Raw genomic sequence first — 10,487 nt, 5'->3', positions numbered from 1 at the left:
GACTAGTAGTGACTGTAGCTGATAGCACAGTGCACAGCACTATCAATAGATCTACCATCTACTAGTTTTATGTCCTATAAATCTACCAGACTCTACCCTCTATACACACCGACTAGTAGTGACTGAGTGACTGACTGCACTGGTCCCATTTAATTCAGACCAATAAACCAATACTAAACATAAACTGAACGATAACCAAACAAACCTCATACGACTTGAAACAAGACTTAAGTTATAAGAAAAGCTAACACTGTTAGAAATAAACATGTGCACAATTCAAATATTTAATATCCATTCACTGCATTTAATTATTATATATATATATATAGACTTTTAATTGTAATTGTTTTGTTTCTAGTTTTAAATTCACATATTTAAAGATTGAAATTAAATATTTTAATTAGAATACTTGTATTAGGGTGGAAAATCTTTCTAATTGCCTAAAAGGTCAATACAATCTCAAACTCTCAATATACAGGGTGGGGCAGAACCGATTGAGCAGTTTTGAGGTAAAATTAAAGAGTAATGGAGATACATAAAGAAGAAAGTTTATTTTCCTAGAGGTTAGTATAACATCATTTAGAATATTTATGTTTTGAAAACAATATCTGGGAGATGGGGGCCGTTAGCTGCAACACACACACTATTAATCTAGCTAACACATTTAAATTGTATATTGTAATCAATATATAACAAATAGTCAAATAGTTAAAGACTACTTATAGCCTTATAAGAATTAGCTAAGCTGCTAGCTACGTACAATGTATTGTACACTTTATGCCTCTGTACCAAAAACATTCAATTTATTGGAACCTATTATACACACTAAACTGACTAAAGGCAACAATTTTATATACCAATTTGTCATTCATAGTACATTATACTAAACCATGAATACTAAACCTCAATATAAATTAAAGACTGCCACTCAATATATTTAAATATAAGAAAAAATTTAAAAAATCGAAAAAATAAAAAAATCATGATTTTTTTATAAAAAAATTAAGTGATTTAATCACATGATTTAATCATTTTGATTTTATCATTGCCAACCCTGGCCACTATGCTTATTATTTATTAATATCAATTTCAAAACTCCACATTTGGGTATAGACCGCCATGGGTATAGGACAAGGCAGCAGACACACAATGACTGCTGCCACAAGGCAGCAGACTGCCAAAAGGACCTCCCGTCCTAGAATTCCACTATGGATGGCATAACCACAGTAATACTTGAACTGCTATGAAATTTCAACTGTAGGCTGTACCTACCAGGCTACCAGTGAGTGCTATAAGTAGTGTTGCAAAGCATATCACTTCATTTAAGTTTAATTTGAACTGATAAAATTGAAAACCTGGTTGTAATTGTGTCAGTGTTCAGACTGGTAGACTGGCAGTCTGGCACCATTATATACCTACTACATACTCAATATCTCACATTTGATTAATAGTATTTCAATAAATAATGCATGTGGCTGCAGTTCAAACTGAGTTCACTTTTGCCGCAATATTTATAAAACTTTAAATATTAAAATAATAATAAGGAGAAGAATGATTGATTCCTACAAGGCTACAACAACCTCCACCTCCACCAGTGAAGTGATCTCACTCACTGAAATTACCAAGCTATAATCAAGCTTATGAATATTATTACCTATGTAGTACAGAGCTATTACCAAGGTTATGAACATTATTACCTATGAAGTACAGAGCTGTTATCAACTATCAAGCTTATGAACATTATTGCTTATGAAGATCCGAGGCCAGAGCTATTGCCAAATACCAAACTTATGAATATTTTTACCTATGGAGTTCAGAGCTATTGAGTTTGCAAGTTTTGAGTGCCCTGATTGGATGTCAGCGGAATTTATGCATTACTCCGGTTGTCCTATTACGGTATTCGGAACGAGGTTATGCCGTAGCGGCTTCAAAATTTACAGTATGTGTATGGTACTCTTAATCCTGTTAGTTGTTGCAACGTGTGCGGTGTCGAATTTGAACAATTGAGGTGTAAATGTTTGCGCTCCCAAAACAACAATGATAATACCAGAGAAAACAGAGATATATTCGTTTTTTTTTTCTTTAGGAGCACAAATTACACAACGGATATTTGATTTGAATGCACGGAAATATTCTCATTGACGCACCTATTCAATTCAATCACAAATTAAAAATTGTGGGATGACTCAACAACATTTAGATGCACTATTGAAACGCCTGACGATTCAAGATGTTCGACGCCTCCAGAATATTTCTGAAGAAGAATGACGGACGTTTTGATTGGAGATGTTATTCACGAATAATATTTAATAATACGCAGCATGGATACATTGAGAGCCACACGTTCAGCATAGCCTCCGTAACGAAATTAGCATTAAATGCTCTGAGGTACCTGGTGGTTTAATTACATATATGCTCTGAATTTTATAGCATCGTGGCTTAGATTTACTCACCCGCCTACCCGCCATGCAAGAGTTTCTCTCTAAATTCAAGCGTCAAACAAAATCTTCAAGATTTACGTGCATTACAACTCCTGTAAGCATGTAATGAAACACCAAGCATAAGTGTTACATTATTTCCAGTGGCGTTCTCTGGTAGTCATTTGTGGAGTTTTAATTTAGCGCTACACAAAAAATAATAATTATATAATAAAAACCAAGCAAGTAATTCGAAAAATATTAATTGAACCCTGTTTCAAAAAAGCCAACTTGCAATTTAAGTTTACAATTGGTTTGTCAGGTAGGTTTGTGAATTTGCGCTCAAGTTGGGGGGTGATATGCATAAGTCGCTCCTCACTGCGAAAAATTTTCTGTATCATGCGTTAAAAAATTGTTTCTCAGGCTGACTGTATTAAGTGACATTCGACAGGTGGATTTTAAACTGGGACGTGGGAAAACTTTAATTATAATACATCAAATCCTGACCAATGGGGAAGCTTTTTTGCCCGATTTCCATATCTATTTTTTTATTTAATGGGAAGGAAAATGAGTTGACATGATGAAAAAATTGCTGGGAACTGAAACAAACAGAAAATTGACATGTTCAGGTGGCAGGCAGGATCTAGGGAATAGAGAGGCACTTGTCACTAGACGCTACTGCCAGGTTCATCGACTTAGACTTAGCATACCACACTCAATGAACTATTGGTGTAAAAGTCACTGTAAACCATCATATCGAAGTGGTATATACTGCAAAATATCGAGTCTATTCTGTATTGCAATTGATGAAGAATTGGGTCAGAGAATTTTTTAGGTGAAATTGTTATATATGTATCTAATTTTCAAACATACAAACTTGCAAAAAATTCATCGAGCACACAGTTTGAATATTTACCGTCATGCATTCAATATATCCGTACCAATGTGTCCGAATTTTTTTTCATTCAGTAGTGATAATTGCTTGGTTTCGTTATCAAGTGTATATATCATTTCGATTTAATAAAAGTCATATAAAACATCAAAGTCACCAACTTATCGAAAATTGATCAAGTTTGTCATCATAGTATTTTAAAAACTATGTTGGACAATAGGAATACCACACTTGACACTTAACATACATACATGATACATGCATGAATGTCGGCGAAAGTGCTCAATTAGTAAAATAACTAAATATCTTCTAATTTTATTGGTATTTACTTATTCACCAACAAATTAACCTTATATCAGTGTCTATATATCCTAATTTTCATGTATATATATTTATATATATGTATATAAAATGCTTTACCTACCACCACCGTTGCAGAAGACATGTCGGCTATTCAGCGGGCATACAATGGATTTTCCTCAACAGAATACTCGAGTCAACCATGAAATATTTTTGATAGCTATTTGCTGTATATTCTCGCTTAAAAGTAGATATACGGCTGTATTTGGTATGTGCACACGTTAAAAGTTACAGTGCAAGCTTAAATAGGATCATTTATGTCTAATAATGTGACATGAATTGTTTTTCATGTTAACGATCTTTTTGATATATCTAAAGTACTTTAATTGACTCGTATGCGATTATGTTCCTCTTTTCATCCTGCCTAATATTTCAGATTGAATTTTGCAGCCATGCAGGCATTACGAAGGAGATGTGGCAACCGCGCCTCTGTGGCGCCTTCGTACCCCCAAAATTCCATAATTTCGGTCATAAGTTAACAATTACTAAAAAATAACTGGATCAACATATGAAATTTCATAATTTAGCCACATTTTCGTTTAAGAAATGGCCGGCCAACCTAGCGAAGAACCTTGTAAGGTAACAGTGCAGCCTGTCTGAGGCTCTTACGTTGACAGGCCACCCTGCCTTCCAGCGCACTTCTCAGTTCCTCCTGCGCTGGCGAGTAGAGGAATGTAAAGTTGGGGTCATTGATTACATTTACTCGTCACGCAGAAACGTTTATTCCGAACTCAACTGACAATAGCCCTTTCAGGCTCCAAAATATAATTCTTTGACATAATAAATATATTCTTAACTTTCTGGTGGATGAACGACAGGAATCCGAATAAATATTTGTGCAAAAATAATTTAAGTCTTCATATAATATCTATATTTCCCAAAAATTAATTAAGTTTGGCATCGCGAAATTGGATAATAATTTGTTTATAATTTTGATTGTACACTTCAGTGTATGAAGTATTTCATAATTTAATAATAACAAACTTTGCAGAATACATTTTGATATTTTTATGGGTAACCAAATAAGTGATGAACTTAAGAAAACCGATAGATTTCACCATCATATGAGGTATCAGCGGCGGAAATGAAGGTAAAGTTTGAAGACGAGCCAATGAATGTTACTTTAATCCATACAAATGCAGGATGATATGAGTAAATTCTTACTCGGTTAGCCATATTAAAAAAGCAGTTCGTCATCCAACGAAAATTGCGAGCTTAAACTCAAGTATTCATTGATCGCGGCCATGCGGATGCACGAGTACAGTATAGTAATATACGAGTGTGAGTATCTAGGATACTATAATTAAGTTACTAACAACAACAAACTTGTTAGCAACACATTCATGATGACTTCTTCTCGTTCTCTTTTCTTGTCATGTATACTATGGTTACCCATGTATAGAAGAAATTCATTATATTGGAAAATTAACTGATTTTCACGATATATCAAGAATGAAGTGTAAATCCTCAGGAGAATAATGCATTTCAATACGACTTTTTCCACCATAATTATATTATTCTTTATAAGTTCATCACGTATAAAACTTTCAATAATTCTCTTCCCGACCTTAGAGTAATTGATTCGGATGCTCAACCGCTCTTCCCTAGTTACTCATACGCCGCGTGTACGCCGGAATTTTGGAAGTCCTATTGGGCTACTAGAATCAAAGTCTGCAATATTACTGATAGCCTGTATTTTCAGTCTCTACATTCAGGGATTAAACATAAACAATTATTAGCGACATTAGTTTAGATGTCGTGCGAAGTGAGGACGAGTTCGTTAATAGCCTTACCTGATAGTGATTACACGGAGTCAAGATTAATAGAATACTTATTTAAGATTATATATTTATTATTAGAATGCTTATTTGAGAGAAACACAGTTTAGAAATTATTATAGTTACGACACTATTGGACGTCGCAGGATGAGCATATATTCGTTAAACGTTACCCGCTCAAGACTGAAGGTCTTGGTGTGCTACAGAGCTGTACAGGCACGGCCTAGGTGACGTCATCAGGACGTCAGCCGCTGCCGTGTAAATGAAGAAGACTTAACATGAACGTTGACATGAACACGTCCAAATAAGGAAGTTGACGTGAACGTGTCCAAATAAGGAAGTTGACATGAACGTGTCCAAATAAGGAAGTTGACATGAACGTGTCCAAATAAGGAAGTTGACATGAAGATATTCAAGCGCGCATGGCAGCAAAAATGTCAACATTTCTCACATGACTGTAGCGTGGAAGATAGACACCACTTAGCTGAGGCTCGAACCTTCAACTCAATTCTCCAATCTTGGTTGGTGTCTGTTCTCAATTTCTCTGCCAGAAGCTGAGGGGCTAAACGTTTAGTTATTACAATAATCGGAAGAATGAATCAATCACATTCTCTACTTGAGAGAAATAATAGGGTGACGATCGACCTATTCTTGTGCACAGGCTTCATTCAGTTGCACAACTCGGCCCGCTAGCGCATCTGCTGCGATCATATTACCAATTTTGTGGCTCTTATCTACATATCAAAATTACCTACTGATGGATTTGGTTNCAGTTGCACAACTCGGCCCGCTAGCGCATCTGCTGCGATCATATTACTAATTTTGCTACACTTATGTACATATCAAAATTAGCTACTGATGGATTTGGCAAGTTTTAATGTATGTCAAAATTGTAAGGACAATTTAAATAATTTCCATATATTATATTAACAGAGCAATTCTGCGAAATATTATTGCCTCGCTAACGAATTTATTGCGAAATGCTGACGTCTATTCATCTAACTTAGTGACCTTGGAATCAGCGTTGTGCGTCGCTCAGCAACCACTAGTCTGTTTTTTTTTGTAAATTTGTTGTTTTACAATTCTTCTGCCTAAAATATAAGGGTAAAACGTAAGAAAAGGCCACTTATAAGGTCAGAGTTTAGTAAATTCAGGCTTTTCAGTGGTTGCTGTTCATATCAGCCTCCTGTTAAATCAGATAACCATGAAAATTTCTTTATTTAGGGAAGCTGCTGAAGAAAACTATCAAATTGAGGGCAGACTACCGTAACTGAGAGTTAAAAAAAAAACTTTGCGACCCAGATCACGCTAACACCCGTTGATTGCAAATTTGCAATTTGTTTTTCGTTAAAACAACGTTCTATCGACGTTTTAAAATGGTTTGTTGAAATGTTTAAAGAATATAATCAATATTTGTTAAATAGCTTCAAACAAGGAAGCGGGCTCCCATCACCGGCAAGAAAGTAACACAATACTTGTCAGTTCATGTCTATACAAGAGTTGTATGTTGTATTGATACAATCACACAACTCTGTATGGGGGCTGATAATACAGCGTTGCTGTCTCTCTGGTGGCAATGGCAAACTGATAACTCGGGCAGGTGTAGAATTGTGGTGACTCTGGTACGAGTGCAATAAAATTTCATTCAAATGCACTTTTTTCATCACGTTTTACACTTGCAACTAGGTAAACTGAAAAAGAATAATTTATAATGCAGAAATATTTTTTTAGTTTTAGATAGATAACAAAAGTATACGTCACTAGAGCCAGAGTACGAGAAGAAGTCATCATGAATGTGTTGCTAACAAGTTTGTTGTTGTTATTAACTTAATTATAGTATCTTAGATACCCACACTCGTATATTACTGTACTGTAATATACGAGCTCGGACTAATATAGCTATAGCTACTATACTTTGAGCTCGGATTTTCGTTGGATGACGAACTGCTTTCTTAATATGGCTAACCGAGCAAGAATTTACTCATATAATCCTGCATTTATATGATGAAGAACATTCATTTGTTCGTATTCAAACTTTACCTCCGTCTTCGCCGCTGATACCTCATATGGTGATACAATTCATTGGTTTTCTCGTGCTTATCACTTCAAAATCTGATCAATTTCCGGATAATATAGATATTATATTAATTCTTAGAGAACTCTTGCACAAATATTTATTCGGATTTCTCCGCTTGTACCAAAGAATCCTACGCAATCAGATTTTAATTAGAAATAATTAATTTTGGAGCCTCAAAAGGCTATTGTCGGCAGAGTTCGGAATAAACGCTACTGCGTGACGAGTAAACTTAATATAATACTCCGACTTAACATTCCACTAGCCGCCAGCGCCGGAGGAACTGATAAGTGCTCTAGAAGGCAGGGTGGCCTGTCAACGTAAGAGCCTCAGACAGGCTGCACTGTTACCTTACAAGGTCCTCCGCTAGGTTGGCCGGCCATTTCCTTAAACGAAAATGTGGCTAAATTATGAAATTTCATATGTTGATCCAGTTATTATTTAGTAATGTTAACTTATGACCGAAATTATGGAATTTTGGGGGTACGACAGAATAATTAAATAAGAGTGTTGCCTCCACTGCGAACCATTCAGCTAGCAGATTTTCCGTGCCTATTTACTTTGCATATTAAATACATCACATTTTCCTTTTCTTCATTTTTCTCTTTCTGAATCCACTTGTAGATATACGAGCAAAGAAATAAAACATTTGCTGGGAAGTTCATTCGAATTGAAGCAAAGCGTGTTTAAATGGCAAAATAAATCGTCACTAATGAAAGACAGTGAAAAACAGCTTAAAAAGCGTTGCCAATAAGAAATGTACATGTGCCTGTAACATCCACGCGTTGCTACTAAGAAATGTTCATGCTTTTCAGTGGTTGCTGTTCATATCAGCCTCCAGTTAAATCAGATAACCATGAAAATTTCTTTATTTAGGGAAGCTGCTGAAGAAAACTATAAAATTAAGGGCAGACTACCGTAACTGGGAGTTAACGAAAAACTTTGCAACCCAGACGACGCTAACACCCATGGATTGCAAATTTGCCAGTTGGTTTCGTTAAAAAAAGTTTTATCGACGTTTTGAAATGCTTTGTTGAAAGGTTTAAAGAATATAATCAATATTTGCTAAATAGCTTCAAATAAGGAAGCGGCCTTCCCATCACCGGCAAGGAAGTAACGCAACACTTGTCAGTTCGTGTGTATACAAGAGTTGTATGTTGTATTGATACAATCACACAACTCTGTATGGGGGCTGATAATACAGCGTTGTTGTAGCTCTGGTGGCGATGGCAAACTGATTATTCTGGCAAAGGTAGCATTGCGGTAACTATGGTAGGAATAGCACTGTGGTAACTCTGGCAGGAGTGCAATAAAATTTCATTCAAATGCACTTTTTTCATCACGTTTTACACTTGCAACCAGGTAAATTAAAGAAGGAATAATTTATTAAGCGGAAATCTTTTTTTAGTTTTAGATAGGTAACAAAAGTATACGTCACTAGTCACACAGTACGAGCAGAAGTCATCATGAATGTGTTGCTAACAAGTTTGTTGTTGTTATTAACTTAATTATAGTATCTTAGATACTCACACTTGTATATTACTGTACTGTAATATACGAGCTCGGACTACTATACCTATAGCTACTATACTTTGAGCTCGGATTTTCGTTGGATGACGAACTGCTTTTTTTAATATGGCTAACCGAGCAAGAATTTACTCATATCATCCTGCATTTATATGATGAAGTAACATTCATTTGTTCGTATTCAAACTTTACCTCCGTCTTCGCCGCTGATACCTCATATGGTGATACAATTCATTGGTTTTCTCGTGCTTATCACTTATTATAGCGACCCATAAAAATATCTAAATATATTTTGCAGCGCAAAATATTAATAAATAATAAAAATCACAATGCACATAAATTTGCAATAGAAATTCTCAAAGCAAATCAAAATTGAATAAGTAATGCAAAAGCAAAAAAACTTTGATGAAAAATAAATTATTTACAAATTCCTAGATTAAACATGTTGTAATTTTAATCTGGACCTCTATTGCTTCTCTAGTTTACGTCTATTCGCTAATTGTTTTGCTACAACAAAAATAACTCTTTGAAGCCTGATAAGGTTTTTATCGGTGGGTTTCGAAATAAAAGTTAGGGCGTGGGGAGTATAGTTCATCCTATACCCCAACTTTACATTCCTCTAGCCACCAGCGCTGGAGGAACTGATAAGTGCGCTAGAAGGCAGGGTGGCCTGTCAACGTAAGAGCTTCAGACAGGCTGCACTGTTACCTTACAAGGTTCTTCGCTAGGCTGGCCGGCCATTTATTAAACGAAAATGTTACTACTTTACGATTTCTAAAGTTAATCCAGTTATTTTTGTAATTTTCGAAAGAAAATTAAGGAATTTTGTTGGTCCGACGGAGGCCACTAATAAATGTTCAGTGCATGTATCTGTAACTTTCACGTGGGCGAGATGTAAACTGCTAGCCTACATAGCAGACGCTACCGAAATACTCTCTTTTTACTTTATTTTATGCCTTTTACGGCTCAAGAATTCTCCAAGGGTGATTTTCGAAAATCGCAAAGAGGATGAAACTTAGTGACATATGGCTCAAACTCCGTACTATTAATCTATCAAAAATTCTCTTATACTATTAAGGTCATTCAATTACATTTATCCTACCATATCTAGCCTTGATATTTTAACGCTGTTCATTTTTTCAAGTATCATTATTAATTTTAGAATAAAATTAATTTTTTTACTGATAATGTTAGTATTTTGGTAATGACAAAAATTGTTTGGCTTACTCACATATTTTAATACAATGAATTCCACATGTGCACTCACTAACGTGTCTCATTTGAGTGAGGTGGATGATGTTTGTGATAATAAAATGTTGTGATAATATATAAAAATTTGCATTTTTTTAATTATAATTCCTTTAATTTTAATTTAAAACTTTAATACTTCCGTATAAAATTATCACGGACACGGAGGAATTCTCTTTGGTCAGAACTTA

The sequence above is a fragment of the Hyalella azteca genome, unplaced genomic scaffold, assembly GCF_000764305.2.
Source record: "Hyalella azteca isolate HAZT.00-mixed unplaced genomic scaffold, Hazt_2.0.2 contig11235, whole genome shotgun sequence".
Classification (NCBI taxonomy): Eukaryota; Metazoa; Arthropoda; class Malacostraca; order Amphipoda; family Hyalellidae; genus Hyalella; species Hyalella azteca.
This window is presented reverse-complemented; position numbering follows the sequence as displayed.